The sequence below is a fragment of the Tursiops truncatus genome, chromosome 15 (assembly GCF_011762595.2).
Source record: "Tursiops truncatus isolate mTurTru1 chromosome 15, mTurTru1.mat.Y, whole genome shotgun sequence".
NCBI classification, from domain to species: domain Eukaryota; kingdom Metazoa; phylum Chordata; class Mammalia; order Artiodactyla; family Delphinidae; genus Tursiops; species Tursiops truncatus.
In genome coordinates this window covers 58,317,640-58,334,132 of record NC_047048.1, presented here as the reverse complement: position 1 = coordinate 58,334,132, position 16,493 = coordinate 58,317,640, and positions in this window count along the sequence as shown.

The window sequence follows — 16,493 nt, the reverse complement described above, 5'->3', positions numbered from 1 at the left end:
TTCTTCCAAAACTAGGAATAAACTAGGGAGCTAAAGCAGTGAGGATGTCCAGTGTTCTGTATGCAACAAATCTCCCAGTTTCCATGAGAATAAAGCAGGATTGCATGGCTTTTTTTCTTTTTCTGACCTGAACTTGAATTCATCTAGCATCATTTCAGCCATTTTCTTTTTCTTCCTTCCTTCCTTCCTTCCTTCCTTCCTTCCTTCCTTCCTTCCTTTCTTTCTTTCTTCTTTCTTTCTTTCTCCCTCTCTGTCTCACTCTCTGTCTCTCTTTCATTTTTTGGCTGGGCCACGTTGCATGTGGGATCTTAGTTCCCTGATCAGGGATCGAACCCATGTCCCCTGCATTGGAACAGCAGAGTCTTAACCACTGGACCGCCAGGGAAGCCCATTCTCTTTATTTAGAAGAGCATTTGGTGTCTCATTAATACTGAAGCCTCTAGGTCCTTGAACCTGACTCTCTGCTGTTTGCAACTTGTCCTGTCCTGTGGCTTGATTCTCCTTTTTTGTCTATTTTTTCTTATTTTATGTCAAATCCCATGACATGTTTGTTGGTATTGCTTTAATTTTTGTTGAGGTATGACTTACAGAGTAGTGTATGTAAAGGAACAAAAATGTAGCTCACTGAAATTTTAGATTTTTAAAATTTCTGTATACATGCATGTAATCACCACCTCAAGATATTGAGTTATTTTTAAAAAAATAATTAATTAATTTATTTATGGCTGTGTTGGATCTTCGTTGTTGCATGCGGGCTTTCTCTAATTGTGGCGAGCGGGGGCTACTCTTTGTCGCAGTGTGTGGGCATCTCATTGCGGTGGCTTCTCTTGTTGTGGAGCACGGGCTCTAGGTGAGCGGGCTTCAGTAGTTGTGGCACTCAGGCTCAGTAGTTGTGGCTTGCGGGCTCTAGAGCACAGGCTCAGTAGCTGTGGCACACAGGCTTAGTTGCTCTGCAGCATATGGGATCTTCCCGGACCAGGGCTTGAACCCGTGTCCCCTATATTGACAGGTGGATTCTTAACCACTATGCCACCAGGGAAGTTCCCTGCTCCTTTCTATTCAATCTCTGACTCCATAGGCAGCCACCAATCTATTTTCTGTCACCATAGATTGGTTTTGCTGATTCTTGAATTTCACATAAGTAGAATTATACGATGACTGGTGTCTGGCTTCTTTCACCCATCTTAAAGGGTTCTTTTGTGGATTATTTTTCTTTATTGTGGTTAAAAATATCTCCTACCAAGAAATCTACCATCTTAACCCTTTTAAAATGTACAATTCAGTAGTGTCAAATATATTTACATTGCTGGGCAACAGATAACAGAAAATTTTCATCTAGCAAAACTGAAACTATACCCACTAAACATTAACTATCCAGCCTTTTCCATGGCAACTGCCTTTCTACTTATTGTTTCTATGATTTTGACTACTTTAGATACTTAATATGAGTGGAGTCATGCAGTATTTTTCCTTTTGTGGCTGGGTAATTTTGCTTAGCATAATGTTCTCTAGCTTCAACCAAGTTGTAGCATGTGATGGGATTTCCTTCTTTTTATGGCTGAATAATATTCCATTGTATGGACATACCACATTTTATTTATCCATTTATCTGTTGATGGACATTTGGGTTGCTTATCTCTTGCTTATTGAGAATAATGCTGTGATGAACATGAACACGCAAATATCTCTTCAAGATCCCGCTTTGAATTCTTTTGGATATATACTGGAGGTGAGATCGTTGGATCATATAATAGTTCTCTTTTTAACATCTTTATTGAAGTATAATTGCTTTACAATGGTGTGTTAGTTTCTGCTTTATAGCAGTGAATCAGCTATACATATACATATATCCCCATATCTCCTCCCTCTTGTGTCTCCCTCTCATCCTCCCTATCCCACCCCTCTAGGTGGTCACAAAGCACCGAGCTGATCTCCCTGTTCTGTGCAGCTGCTTCCCACTAGCTATCTATTTTACATTTGGTAGTGTATATATGTCAATGCTACTCTTTCACTTTGTCCCAGCTTACCCTTCCCCCTCCCTGTGTCCTCAAGTCCATTCTCTATGTCTGTGTCTTTATTCCTGTCCTACCTCTATGTTCTTCAGAACCTTTTTTTTTTTTTAGATTCCCTATATATGTGTTAGTATACGATATTTGTTTTTCTCTTTCTGACTTACTTCACTCTGTATGACAGACTCATTTTTAAATTTTTTGAGAAACTTCCATACTATTTTCCATTCCCACCCACAGTGACCAAGGGTTCCCATCTCTCCACATCCTTGTCAGCACTTGTTATTTTTTGTTCTTTTAATAGTCACCATCCTAATGGATGTGAGATGATATCTCATTGTGGTTTTAAAAATTTAATTGAGTTTTTAATTGAGATATAGTTGACATCTAACATTATATTAGTTTAAGGTGTACAACACAATTATTTGACATTTGTATATTGAGAACTTTTAAGATTCACTCTCAGCAACTTTCAAATATTCAGTAGAGTATTATTAACCATAGTCACCATGCTGTACATTACATCCCCATGACTTACTTATTTTATAACTGGAAGTTAGGGCATTTTGACCTCCTTCACCTATTTTGTCTCCTGCCCCCACAGGTTCTGGCAACCACCAATCTGTTCTCTGTATCTGTGAGCTTGTTTGTTTTAGATTACATATTGTGAGATCATACAATATTTGTCCTTCTCTGTCCAACTTATCTCACTCAGCATAATGTCCTTAAGATCCATCCATATTGTCACACATGGCAAGGTTTCATTCTTTCTTATGGCTGAAAGGTATTCCAATGTACATATACACTGCATTTTCTTTATGCATTCATCTGTCAATGGACGCTTAAGACGTTTCCATATTTTGCCTATTGTAAATAATGCTGCAGTGAACACGGGGTGCATACATCTTTTTGAGTTAGTGTTGTCATTTTCTTCAGATAAATACCCAGAAGTGGAATTGCTGGATCATATGGCATATCTATTTTTAATTTTTTGAAGAAGATCAATACTGATTTTCATAGAGGTTGCACCAATTGACATTCCCACCAACAGAACACAAAGGTTCCCTTTTTTCCACATCCTCTTCAACATTTGTTACTTTTTGTCTTTTTTATAATAGCCATTCTAACAGGTGTGAGATGATATTTCATTGTGGATTTGACTTGAATTTCCCTGATGGCTAGTGATGTTGAGCACATTTTCATGTGCCTATTGGCTGTCTGTATGTCTTCTTTGGAAAAATGTCTATTCAGATCTTCTGCCCATTTTTAAATTGGGTTGTTCGTTTTTTTGATGTTGAGTTGTATGAATTCTTTATATATTTTGGATATTAACCCCTTATAAGATATATGATTTGCAAATATTTTCTCCCATTTAGTAGGTTGTCTTTTAATTTTGTTGATAGTTTCCTTTGCTGTGCAGAAGCTTTTTAGTTTGATATAGTCCCACTTGTTTATTTTTGCTTTTGTCGCCTTTGCTTTCTGGTGTCAGTTTCAAAAAAAAAATCATCACCCAAACTGCTGTCAGGAAGCTTATAGCCTGTTTCTTCTAGGAGTTTTATGAGTTCAGGTCTTACATTAAAGTCTTTAATCCATTTTCAGTTAATTTTTGTGTATGGTGTATTATAGTGGTTAGTTTCATTCTTTTGCCTGTGACTGCCAGTTTTCCCAAAACCATTAATAAAGAGACCATCCTTTTCTCATTGTATGTTCTTGGCCTCTTTGTTGTAAATTAATTGATCATATATTTGTGGTTTATTTCTGGGCTGTCTATTCTGTTTCATTGTTCTATATGTATTTATGCCAATATGATGTTGTTTTGATTACTATAGCTTTGTTAATATAGTTTGAAATGAGGAGTGTGATGCTTCCAGCTTTGTTCTTCTTTCTCAAGATTGTTTAGGCTGTTCGAGGTTTTTGTGGTTCCATACAAATTTTAGGATTGCTTGTTTTATTTCTGTGAAAATTACCATTGGAATTTTGATGGGAATTGAATTGAATCTATAGATTGCTTTGGGTAGTGTGGACATCTCATACTGGTTTTAATTTGCATTTCTGCTTAGTGATTTTAAGCATCTTTTCATATGCTTGTTGGCCATTTGTATTTCTTCTTTTGGAGAATTGTTTATTCAAGTCTTTTGCCCATTTTTGATCAAGTTATTTTTGTTGTAGTTGTTGAGTTGTAGAATTTTCTAGATATTAACCCCTTAGCTGATATATGATTTGCAAATATTTTCTCCCTTTCTGTAGGTTGCCTTTTCACCTTGTTGATTGTTTTCTTTGATGCATAGAAATATTAAAGTTTGATGTAGTCCCATTTGTCAATTTTCATGTTTGCTGCCTTGGTTTTGGGGTCATATCCAAAAAATCATTGCCAAACTTAATGTCATGAAAATTTCCCCTATATTTTCCTCTAGAATTTTTACACCTTAAAGACTTACATTTAGATCTTTAATCCATTTTTGGGGGTTAATTTTTGTATATGATTGTAAGGTAAGGGTCCAACTTCATTCTTTTGCATGTAGGTATCCAGTTTCCCCAACACCATTTACAAAATCTATTATTATTTCCCCACTGAGTGATCTTGGCATGCTTGTTGAAAATAATTTGGCTATATATGGAAGGGTTTATTTTTGGGGTCTCTATTCTATTCTACTGTTATATATCTACATCTATATCTATCTATATCTATATTTATGCCAGTACGACACTGTCTTGAATATTACTGCTTTGTTGTATGTTTTGATATCAGGAAGTGTGAGGTCTCCAATTTTATTATTCATTTTCAAGATTGTTTTGGCTATCAGGATCCCTTGAGATTCCATGTGAATTTTAGGATATTTTTCTATTTCTGCAAAAAAGGTCTTTGGAATGTTGATAGGAATTGCATTGAATCTGTAGATTGCCTTGGGTACTATGAATATTTCAACAATATTAAGTCTTTCAATCATGAACATGGAATGTCTTTCCATTTATTTATATCTTGTTTGATTTCTTTTAGCAAAGTGTTATAGTTTTCACTGAATGGGTCTTTTACCTCCCTGGTTAAGTTTATTCGTAAGCATTTTATTCTTTTTGATGCTATAGTAAATGGGATTATTTTCTTTATTTCCTTTTTGGATTGGTCATTGTTAGTTTATAGAGGCACAACTGATTATCATATGTTGATTTTTTATCCTGAGACTTTGCTGAACTCATTTATTAGTTATAAAGTTTGTGTGTGTGTAATCTTTTTAAATTAATTAATTTTTGGTTGTGTTGGGTCTTTGTTTCTGTGCCAGGGCTTTCTCTAGTTGTGGCAAGCGGGGGCCACTCTTCGTCACAGTTCGCGGGCCTCTCACTATTGCGGCCTCTCTTGTTGCGGAGCACAGGCTCCAGACGCACAGGGTCAGTAGTTGTGACTCACGGGCCTAGTTGCTCCGCGGCATGTGGGATCTTCCCAGATCAGGGCTCAAACCCCTGTCCCCTCCATTGGCAGGCAGATTCTCAACCACTGCACCATGAGGGAGGCCCGTGTGTGTAATCTTTAGTGCTTTCTGCGTATGATTGCATTTCATCTGAAAATAGAGATAATTTTACTTCTCTCCAACTTGGATGCCTTTTATTTCTTTTCTTGTCTAATTGATCTAGTACTATGTTGAATAGTAGTGGCAAGAGTTGTTATCTTTGTTCCTGACCTTAGAGGAAAAGTTTTCAGTCTTTCACCATTGAGTATGATGTTAGCTGTCAGCTTTTCCTGTAAGGCTTTTATTATGTTGAGGTAATCTCCCTCTATTCCTAGTTTGTTGAGTGTGTTTATCATGAAAGGGTGTTGAATTTTGTAAGATGCTTTTTCTGTCTCAATTAAGATAATCATGTGGTTTTTGTTCTTCATTTTGTTATTATGGTGTGTTACATTGATTGGTTTTTATATGTTGAACCATCCTTGCATTCCATTTATAAATCTCACTTGTTCATGGTATATAATCATTTTCATGTGCGTTGAATTTGATTTGCTAGTATTTGTTGAAGATTTTTGCATGACCATTCATCAGGGATACTGGTCTGTAGTTTTCTTTTCTTGAGTCTTTGTCTGTTTTAATATCAGAGTAATGCTGAAGTTTGAAGTATTTCTTCCTCTTCAATTTTTGGAAACCCTGGGGAGGATTGGTATTCATTCTTCTCTAAATTTTTCATAGAATTCCCCAGTGATGCCATCTGGTTATGGGATTTTCTTTTTTGGAAGGTTTTTGATTACTGCTTCATTCTCCTTACTTATTATAGGGAAATTCAGATTTTTATTTCTTCATGATTCAGTCTTGTTATGCTGTATGTTTCTAGAAATTTATCTATTTCTTGTAGGTCATCCAATTCACTGACATATAATTGCTATATTAGTCTCTTTTTAATTTCCATGACATTTATTGTAGTGTTCTTCTTTCATTTCTAATTATGGTTATTTAAGTACTTTATCTTTTTTCTTAGGTGGTCTAGTATTGGTATGTTGATTTTGATGATCTTTAGAAAGATTAATTCTTGGTTTTATTGATTTTTTCCATTGTTTTCTATTGCATTTATCTCTGCTCTAATTTTTTTTTTTCCTTTGGTACGCGGGCCTCTCACTGTTGTGGCCTCTCCCGTTGCGGAGCACAGGCTCTGGATGCGCAGGCTCAGCGGCCATGGCTCATGGGCCCAGCCGCTCCGCGGCATGTGGGATCTTCCCGGACCGGGGCATGAACCCGTGTCCCATGCATCGGCAGGCGGACTCTCAACCACTGCGCCACCAGGGAAGCCCTCTGCTCTAATTTTTACTATTTCTTTCTTCTCCTAATTTTAGGTTGAGTTTGTTCTTCATTTATAGTTCCTTTAGGCATAAAGTTAGGTTGTTGATTTGAAATATTTCTTCTTTTTTAATGCAAATGTTTACAACAATAAACTTGCCTCTTAGTACTGATCCCATAAGATTTGGTATGTTGTGTTTTCATTTTCGTTTGTCTCCAGATATTTTAAAATTCTTCTTTGATCCATTGCTTGCTTAAGAATGAATTATTTAATTTCCGCACATTTGTGGATTTTCCTGTTTTCTTCTGCTATTGATTTCTAGTTTATTGCATTGTGATCAGAGAAGATATTTGTATGAATTAAATCTTCTTAAATTTGTTAAACTTGTTTTGTGGCCTAACTTGTGATCTAACTTAGGGAAGGTTTCATGTGTGCTGGAGAAGATTGTGTATTCTACCATTGGGTGGAGTGCTCTGAATATGTCTGTTAGGTTCAATTGATCCTTTGTTCTTTTGTCTGATTATTCTATCCATAAATGAAAGTGGGGTTTTGAAGTCTCATATTATTACTATGTTTCTGTCTATTTCTCTCTTCAGTTCTTCAATGTTTACCTCATATATATGGGAGTTCAAATGTTAGATGCATATGGATATACAACTGTTATATCTTCTTGGTGAATTAATATCCTTTTAGCATCATATAATGTCCTTCTTTGTTGCTTGTGGCATTTTTTTGGTCATAAAATCTATTCTGTCTGATATGAGTATGGCCATCCCTACTCTATTTAGGCTCCTATGTATGTGGAATATCTTTTCTCTTACTTTCTCTTTTAATCTGTGTAGATCTTTAGATCTAAAGTGAAGCTCTTGGGACTTCCCTGGTAGTCCAGTTGTTGGGGCTCCACGCTCCCAATGCAGGGGGCCTGGATTGGATCCCTGGTCAGGGAGCTGGATCCCACATGCTGCAACTAAAAGATCCTGCATGTTGCAACTAAAAGGATCCTGCATGCCTCAGCTAAAGATCCCACATGCTACAATGAAAGTCTTGTGCATGACAGTGAAGATCCTGCACACTGTGGCTCAGCCAAATTAAAAAAATAAAAAGTGAAGATCTTGTAGATGGAATATAGTTGAATCCTTTTTTTTTTAAAATATATCTGGTCAATCTATGTCTTTTAATTAAGGTGTTTAATCCATTTACATTTATAGTTTTTACTGATATGTAGTTACTACTACTGCCATTAAAATTTTTTTCCTGTATGTCTCATAGCTTTATTGACCATCCATTCTTCCCTTGCTGCTTTATTTGTGTTTTGTTGATTTGTTTCATTATGTACTTTGATTTTCTTCTCATTTACCTTTGTGTATATTATATATTTTTTATGGTTACCATTGTAACTATATAACATGTCTTGAAGTTGACCTATATTTTAAACCAATAACAACTTACCTTTAATTACATATAAAAATGTTACTTCTTTACCTCTCTGTCCCCTGTTTTATGTTATTGATGGCACAAATTACCTCTTTTTGTATTGTGCATTTATTAATACAGATTTATGATTATTTTAATCTTCTTGTTTAAAAATTCCATGCCACTTTTACACACCTACATGGCAATACTACAAGATTCTGTATTTCTCTATACATTTACCTTTATCAGGGAGTTATATTGCTCTTCATTGTACTTTTGCTTCAACTTGAAGTATTTTTTTCAGCATTTTCTTGTAGAACAAGTCTACTGTTGATGAACAACATCAGCTTTTGTTTATCTTTGAAACTCTTAATTTATCTTTCTTTTTGAAGTATAATTTGGCTCAGTATAATATTCTTTTTTAAAATTTTAATAACAAATTGTATTTAATTCAATATATCCAAAATATTATCACCTCAACTTGTAATAAATATGATTATTAATAAGACATGTTACATTTTTTACTCTTATGATATTTTTGAAATCTGGTGTGTATTTTACACTTACATCTCAATTTATTTTTTTATTTTTAAATTAATTTTTATTAGAGTATAGTTGATTTAAAATGTTGTGTTAGTTGCTGCTGTACAGCAAAGTGAATCCACTATATGTATACATATATACCCTCTTTTTTTGGATTTCCTTCCCATTTAGGTCACCACAGAGCACTGAGTAGAGTTCCCTGTGTTATACAGCAGGTTCTCATTAGTTATCTATTTCATACATAGTGTATATATGTCAATCCCATTCTCCCAATTCATCCCATCCCCCCTCCCCTCTCTGGTATCCATACGTCTGTTCTCTACATCTGTATCTCTATTTCTGCTTTGCAAATAAGTTTATCCATATCATTTTTCTACATTCCACATATAAGCAATATTATGCAATATTTGCTTTTCTCTTTCTGACTTACTTCACTCTGTATGACAGTCTCTAGGTCTATCCATGTCTCTGCAAATTGCACAGTTTCATTCCAGTTTATGGCTGAGTAATATTCCACTGTATATATGTACCACATCTTCTTTATCCATTCTTCTGTTGATGGACATTTAAGTTGCTTCCATGTCCTGGCTATTGTAAATAGTGCTGCAGTGAACATTGGGGTGCATGTATCTTTTTGAATTATGGTTTTCTCTGGGTATATGTCCAGGAGTCGGATTGTGGGGTCATATGGTATAGTATATAGTATAGTATATAGAATACATATAGTATAGTATTCTTGATTGAAAGTTTTTTTCAGCTCTTTGAACATATCATTCTCCTCACTTCTAGCCTACAAAGTTTCTGCTGAGAAAATCACTGATAGTCTAACAGGAACACATTGCTTTTTCTCTTGCTGCTTTCTAGATTCTATATTTTTCTGTGATATTTGACAGTTTGATTATGGTGTGTCTCAGTGTGTGTCTCTTTGGATGTATCCTGACTAGAGTTCTCTGCGATTCTTGAATTTGTATGTCCATTTACCTCCTCAGATTTGGGAAGTTTTTGGCCATTATTTCTTGAAATAGGCTGTCTGCCCCATTCTCACATTCTTCTTCTTCTCAGACTCCCATACGTGTATGTTGTTCCACTTGATGTTGTCCCATAAGTTTTTTAGAATCTCTTCACTTTTAATTCTTTTTTCTTTTTGCTCCTCTGACTTGGTAATGTAGAAACTATTGTATTCAAGTTCACTGATTCTTTCTTCTGCCTGGAAAGTCAGCTGTTGATTGACTAAGTGAAAGTTTCAATTCAGTTATTGTATTCTTCAGTTCCAGAATTTATTCTTTTCTTTTTCTGATTTTTTTATTGGAGTATAATTGCTTTAAAATGTTGTGTTCGTTTCTGCTGTACAATGAAGTGAATCAGCTATATATATACCTATATCACCTCCCTCTTGGACCTCCCTCCAACCCCCCACCCCATCCCTCCATCTAGGTTGTCACAGAGCACTGAGCTGTGCTCCCTGTGCTATACAGCAGGTTCCCACTATATCTATTTTACACATGGTAGTGTATTTGTGTCAAATCTAATCTCCCAATTTGTCCCACCTTCCCCTTCCCCACCGTGTCCACATGTCCTTTCTCTATCTCTATGTTTCTATTCCTGCCCTGCAAATAGGTTCATCTGTACCATTATTCTAGATTCCACATATATGCATTAATAAACGATATTTGTTTTTCTCTTTCTGGCTTACTTCACTCTGTATGACAGACTCTAGGTCCATCCACATCTCTACAAATGACCCAATTTCATTCATTTTTGAATGCAGCACATGGGCTTTATCTAGTCGTGGTGAGCAGGAGTTACTCTTTGTTGTGGTGTGCAGGCTTCTCATTGCAGTGACTTCTTTTGTTGCGGAGCATGGCCTCTAGGCACCCGGGCTTCAGTAGTTGCGGCTCATGGGCTCTAGAGTTCAGGCTCAGTAGTTGTGGTGCATGGGTTCAGTTGCCCCACAGCGTGTGGGATCTTCCTGGACCAGGGCTTGAACCCGTGTCCCCTACATTGTCAGGCGGATTCTTAACCACTGCACCACCAGGGAAGCCCTCATTCCTTTTTACGGCTGAGTAATATTCCATTGTATATATGTACCACATCTTCTTTATCCATTTATCTGTCGTTGGACGTTTAGGTTGTTTCCATGTCCCGGCTATTGTAAACAGTGCTGCAATTAACATTGGGGTACATGTGTTCTTTTGAATTATGGTTTTCTCAGGGTATATACCCAGTAGTGGGATTGCTGGGTCATATGGTAGTTCTATTTGTAGCTTTCTAAGGAACCTCCATACTGTTCTCCATAGTGACTGTATCAATTTACATTGCCACCAACAGTGCAAAAGTGTTCCCTTTTCTCCACACCCTCTCCAACATTTATTGTTTGTAGAATTTTTGATGATGGCCATTCTGACTGGTGTGAGGTGATACCTCATTGTGGTTTTGATTTGCATTTCTCTAATAATTAGTGATGTTGAGCATCTTTTCATGTGCCTCTTGGCCATCTGTATGTCTTCTTTGGTGAAATGCCTATTTAGTTCTTCCACCCATTTTGTAATAGGGCTTTTTTTTTTTTTTTATATTGAGCTCCATGAGCTGTTTGTATATTTTGGAGATTAATCCTTTGTCTGTTGCCCCGTTTGCAAATATTTTCTCCCATTCTGAGGCTTGTCTTCTTGTCTTACTTATGGTTTCCTTTGCTGTGCAAAAGCTTTGAAGTTTCATTAGGTCCCATTCGTTTACTTTTGTTTTTATTTTCATTACTCCTGGAGGTGGATCAAAAAAGGTTTTGCTGTGATTTATGTCAAAGAGTGTTCTGCCTATGTTTTCCTCTAAGAATTTTATAGTGTCCAGCCTTACATTCAGGCATTTAATACATTTGGAGTTTATTTTTTTGTGTATGGTATTAGGTAGTATTCTAATTTCATTCTTATTTATTTATTTATTATTGGCTGCATTGGGTCTTTGTTGCTGTGCATGGGCTTCCTCTAGTTGTGGCAAGTGGGGGCTACTCTTCATTGCAGTGTGTGGGCTTCTCATTGTGGTGGCTTCTCTTGTTGTGGAGCATGGGCTCTAGGTGTGCAGGCTTCAGTAGTTGTGGCACACAGGCTCAGTAGTTGTGGCACATGGGCTTAGTTGATCCGCAGCATGTGGGATCTTACTGGACCAGCGCTCGATCCCGTGTCCCCTGCATTGCCAAGCAGGTTCTTAACCCCTGTGCCACCAGGGAAGCCCCTAATTTCATTCTTTTACATGTAGCTGTCCAGTTTTCCAAACACTACTTATTGAAGAGGCTGTCTTTTCTCCGTTGTATGTTCTTGCCTCCTTTTTCATAAGTTAGGTGACCATATGTGCATGGATTTATCTCTGGGCTTTCTAACCTGTTCCATTGATCTATATTTCTGTTTTTGTGCCAGTACCATACTGTCTTGATTACTGTAGCTTTGTAGTATAGTCTGAAGTCAGGGAGTCTGATTCCTCCAGCTCTGTTTTTCTGTCTCAAGATTGCTTTTTCTATTCAATGTCTTTTGTGTTTCCATACAAATTGTGAAATTTTTTGTTCTAGTTCTGTGAAGAATGCCATTGGTAGTTTGATAGGGATTGCGTTGAATCTGTAGATTGCTTTGGGTAGTATAGTCATTTTCACAATATTGATTCTTCCAATCCAAGAACACGGTATATTTTTCCATCTGTTTATGTCATCTTTGATTTCTTTCATCAGTGTTTTATAGTTTTCTGAATACAAGTCTTTTGCCTCCTTAGGTAGGTTTATTCCTAGGTATTTTATTCTTTTTGTTGTGATGGTAAATGGGATTGTTTCCTTAATTTCTCTTTCTGATTTTTCATTGTTTGTGTTTAGGAATGCAAGAGATTTCTGTGCATTAATTTTGTATCCTGCAACCTTACCAGGTTCATTGATTAGTTCTAGTAGTTTTCTGGTGGCATCTTTAGGATTTTCTATGTATAATATCATGTCATCTGCAAACAGTGATAGTTTTCCTTTTCTTTTCCAGTTTGGATTCCTTTTATTTTTTTTCCTTCTCTGATTGTCATGGTTAGGACTTTCTAAACTATGTTGAATAAGAGTGCTGATAGGGGACATCCTTGTCTTGTTCTTGATTTTAATCCAAATGCTTTCAGTTTTTCACCATTGAGAGTGATGTTTGCTGTGGGTTTGTCATATATAGTCTTTATTATGTTGAGGTAAGTTCCCTCTATGCTCACTTTCTGGAGAGTTTTTATCATAAATGGGTGTTTTGGGTTTGTTTTTGTGGGTCTTTTTCTTCTGTTTCCCACCTGGAGTAGTTCCTTTAGCACTTGTTGTAAAGTTCGTTTGGTGACGCTGAATTCTCTTAGCTTTTGCTTGTCTGTAAAGTTTTTGATTTCTTTGTCAAATCTGAATGATATCCTTGCTGGGTAGAGTAATCTTGATTGTAGGTTTTTCTCTTTCATCACTTTAAGTATATCCTGCCACTCCCTTCTGGCCTGAAGAGTTTCTCTGAGTAATCAGCTGATAACCTTATGGGGATTCCTATTTATGTTATTTTTTGCTTTTCCCTTGCTGCTTTTAATATTTTTCTTTGTCTTTAACTTTTGTCAGTTTGATTACTATGTGTCTTGGTGTGTTTCTCCTAGGGTTTATCCTGTATGGGACTCTCTGTACTTCCTGGACTTGGGTGACTATTTCCTTCCCCATGTTAGGGATGTTTCCCACTATAATCTCTTTGAATATTTTCTCAGACCTTTTCTTTTTCTCTTCTTCTTCTGGGACCCCTATAATTCGAATGTTGGTGTGTTTAGTGTTGTCTCAGAAGTGTCTGAGAATGTCTTCAATTCTTTTCATTCTTTTTTGTTTATTCTGCTCCTCAGCCGTTATTTCCACCATCCTGTCTTCCAGCTCACTTATTCATTCTTCTACTTTAGTTATTCTGTTATTGATTCCTTCTAGTGTATTTTTCACTTCAGTTATTGTGTTGTTCATGTCTGTTTGTTTGTTCTTTATTCTTCTAGATCTTTGTTAAACATTTCTTGTATTTTTTTGATCTGTGCCTCCATTCTATTTCTGGGATTCTGGATCATCTTTACAATCATTAGTCTGAATTCTTTTTCAGGTAGGTTGTCTATTTCTTCATTTATTTGGTCTTGTAGGTTTTTACCTGGCTCCTTCATCTATGACATATTTTTTTGTCATCTCATTTTTTTTTTTGATAGGTGGGATTGTGCTCCTGTCTTACTGGTTGTTTGGCCTGGGGCTTCCAGCACTGGAGTTCATAGGCTGTTGGGTAGAGCTGGGTCTTGGTACCAGGATGAGGACCCCTGGGAGACCTCATTCCGATGAATCTTCCCTGGAGTCAGGTTCTCGATAGAGGCGGGGAAAAGTCATTTGTGTAGACTCTCCCTGTCTACCTTTGTCTTAATCTGCAATGTCAGAGACCTCTGGGTTTAGCTCCCCAACACTCCTGTTCTGTCCCTCATCCCACTCACAGGGCCATCCTGGGAGTAGGGTCCACAGTAGCGGCAACCAGGGGCAATGATGTGGGTTGCCTCGATGTGGCCAGCCATGGTACCTGGAATCCCATGTTCTGATAACCAGAAGATTTACCCTGAGAAAAGAGCAAGGGCAGGACAGTGCCTGGGGCCAGAGACTAGACAGGAAAGGATTTCAGCCCTACCCCTCACAGGAGGTGAAGTAAAGGGCTGCTTCTTCCCAGCCTTCCCCCCCTGGAAACTAGGTGAAGGCACATGACAATATCCCACGTCAGAAAATTGCCTTTCTGGGCTTCCCTGGTGGCGCAGTAGTTGAGAGTCCGCCTGCCGATGCAGAGGACACGGGTTCGTGACCCGGTCCGGGAAGATCCCACATGCCGTGGAGCGACTGGGCCCGTGAGCCATGGTGACTGAGCCTCCACATCCGGAGCCTGTGCTCCGCAACGGGAGAGGCCACAGCAGTGAGAGGCCCGCATACCGCAAAAAAAAAAAAAAGAAAATTGCCTTTCTGCCACAAGGGAAATGACAGACGTTGGTGAGCCCTAGATTTGAGCCTAGAACTCTCTCATTGTCAAGCCTTCCTTACTGTCAAGTACTCATCGCTGTCTTCCCAAAAGAATGATTTTCCTAAACATTGTGGTTTCCTAGAAACTTCTAGTCACAGATCATGGGATAAGCTGGAGGAGCTGGCAGGACCAGGGAACTTTCTCTGCAGTCCTAGACTGAGGATTCTCTCTTCTTTTCCTCCCTTTCTGTCTCCTGCCTTCTTTTTACCCTTCCCTGCATTCTTTCTTTCACCTATTCAGCATGAAAGACTGTAGTGTAGTCATTCATTCATTCACTCCACAAGTATTGAGCACCCACTATGTACCAGGTTCTTGGTGCTTAGGAATTACCAGTGGACCAAACAGACAAAACTCGCTGCCTTCTTGGAGTTTACATTTTAGGGTGTAGGGGGAAAGGCAAGCAATACATAATAAATAATAAATAAAGCAGATAAGTAAATGATGGAGTGTGTTAGAAAGTGATAAGTCCTATGAAAAAAGCATAGAGAAAGGAAAAGGAGATGAGGTGAGCCCATGGGAGTCCAGGTAAGGACTTTGTAGTTTTCTCTCAGTGACAAGAGCAGCTATTGCAAGGTTTTGAGCAGAGGAGGGACAGGATCAGACTCTTGTTTAAAAGTGTTCCCTGCTGGCTCTACTGAGAATGGATGAGGCAAGGACAGAAGCAGGGAGACCAGTGAGGCGCTAATTGCAACAATCTAGAAAAGAGGGTGGTGGGTGAATCTAAGCAGTGGAGATGGAGAGACGTGTTTGGATTCTGGATGTGTTTTAAGGTAGAATCAACAAAATTTCTGATAGGAAGTATGCGGGATGAGAGACAAGAGGAGTCAAGGATGCCTCCTAGATCTTTGGTCAAACACCTGGACGAAGGGGGTTCCCAATTACTGAAATGGGGAAGCCTATGGGTGTAGCAGCTTTTAGGGGGATGAGAAGGTCAGTTTTGAAATATTAAATTTGCTTTCTAAGTGGAGCTACTGAGTAGGTAGTTAGTTATAATATTTAAGACAGAGGTCCCAGACGGAAGAATAACTTTAGGAGTTCTTGGGTTATCAATGGTATTTAAGGTCACTGACCTAGACAAGAGGATCAAAGGAGAGTATATGGTCATTAAGAGTGAGGGAGTTTGAACTAGACTGCCTGGGTTCAAATCCCAGTCAGTCACTTACCATTTACGTGAACTAGGGCAAGTTACTGAAACTTTGTGTCCCTCAGCTGTGAAATGAAGAGAGTTATTGGCCACACTGCATCTGCTCTTTGTGAAGACAAAGAATTCATACATGTAAAGCATTCAAAACAAAGTCTGGCACACAATAAGCTCCCAATACATGTTAGCTGGTTATTGGTTTTATAACAGATATGAGTTTTTCCATTACAAAAGAATGTCACTATTTTTAAAAAATATTGGAAATAATTTCAATATTAAAGACAGTCTGCAAGTATAGTACAAAGAACTATTTTTTTCAGAAACATCTGTGAATAAATAGTTGACACTTTGCCTTATCATCCCTAAATATTTGTGTGTATTTCCTACAAATAAGGACATTCTCTTGCATTGTCACAATATCTTCCAAATCAGGAACACTGAAATATTACTATCATCTTATCTTCAGATCCCCTCCTAGTTTTGCCAATTGTCCCAAGATGTCTTTTGGGATCCAGTTTTGGCCAGACCTGCTTCTGCTGCTGTCACGGAGAGCATCTGGGGAGAACTTTGCTGACCACTGAGAAG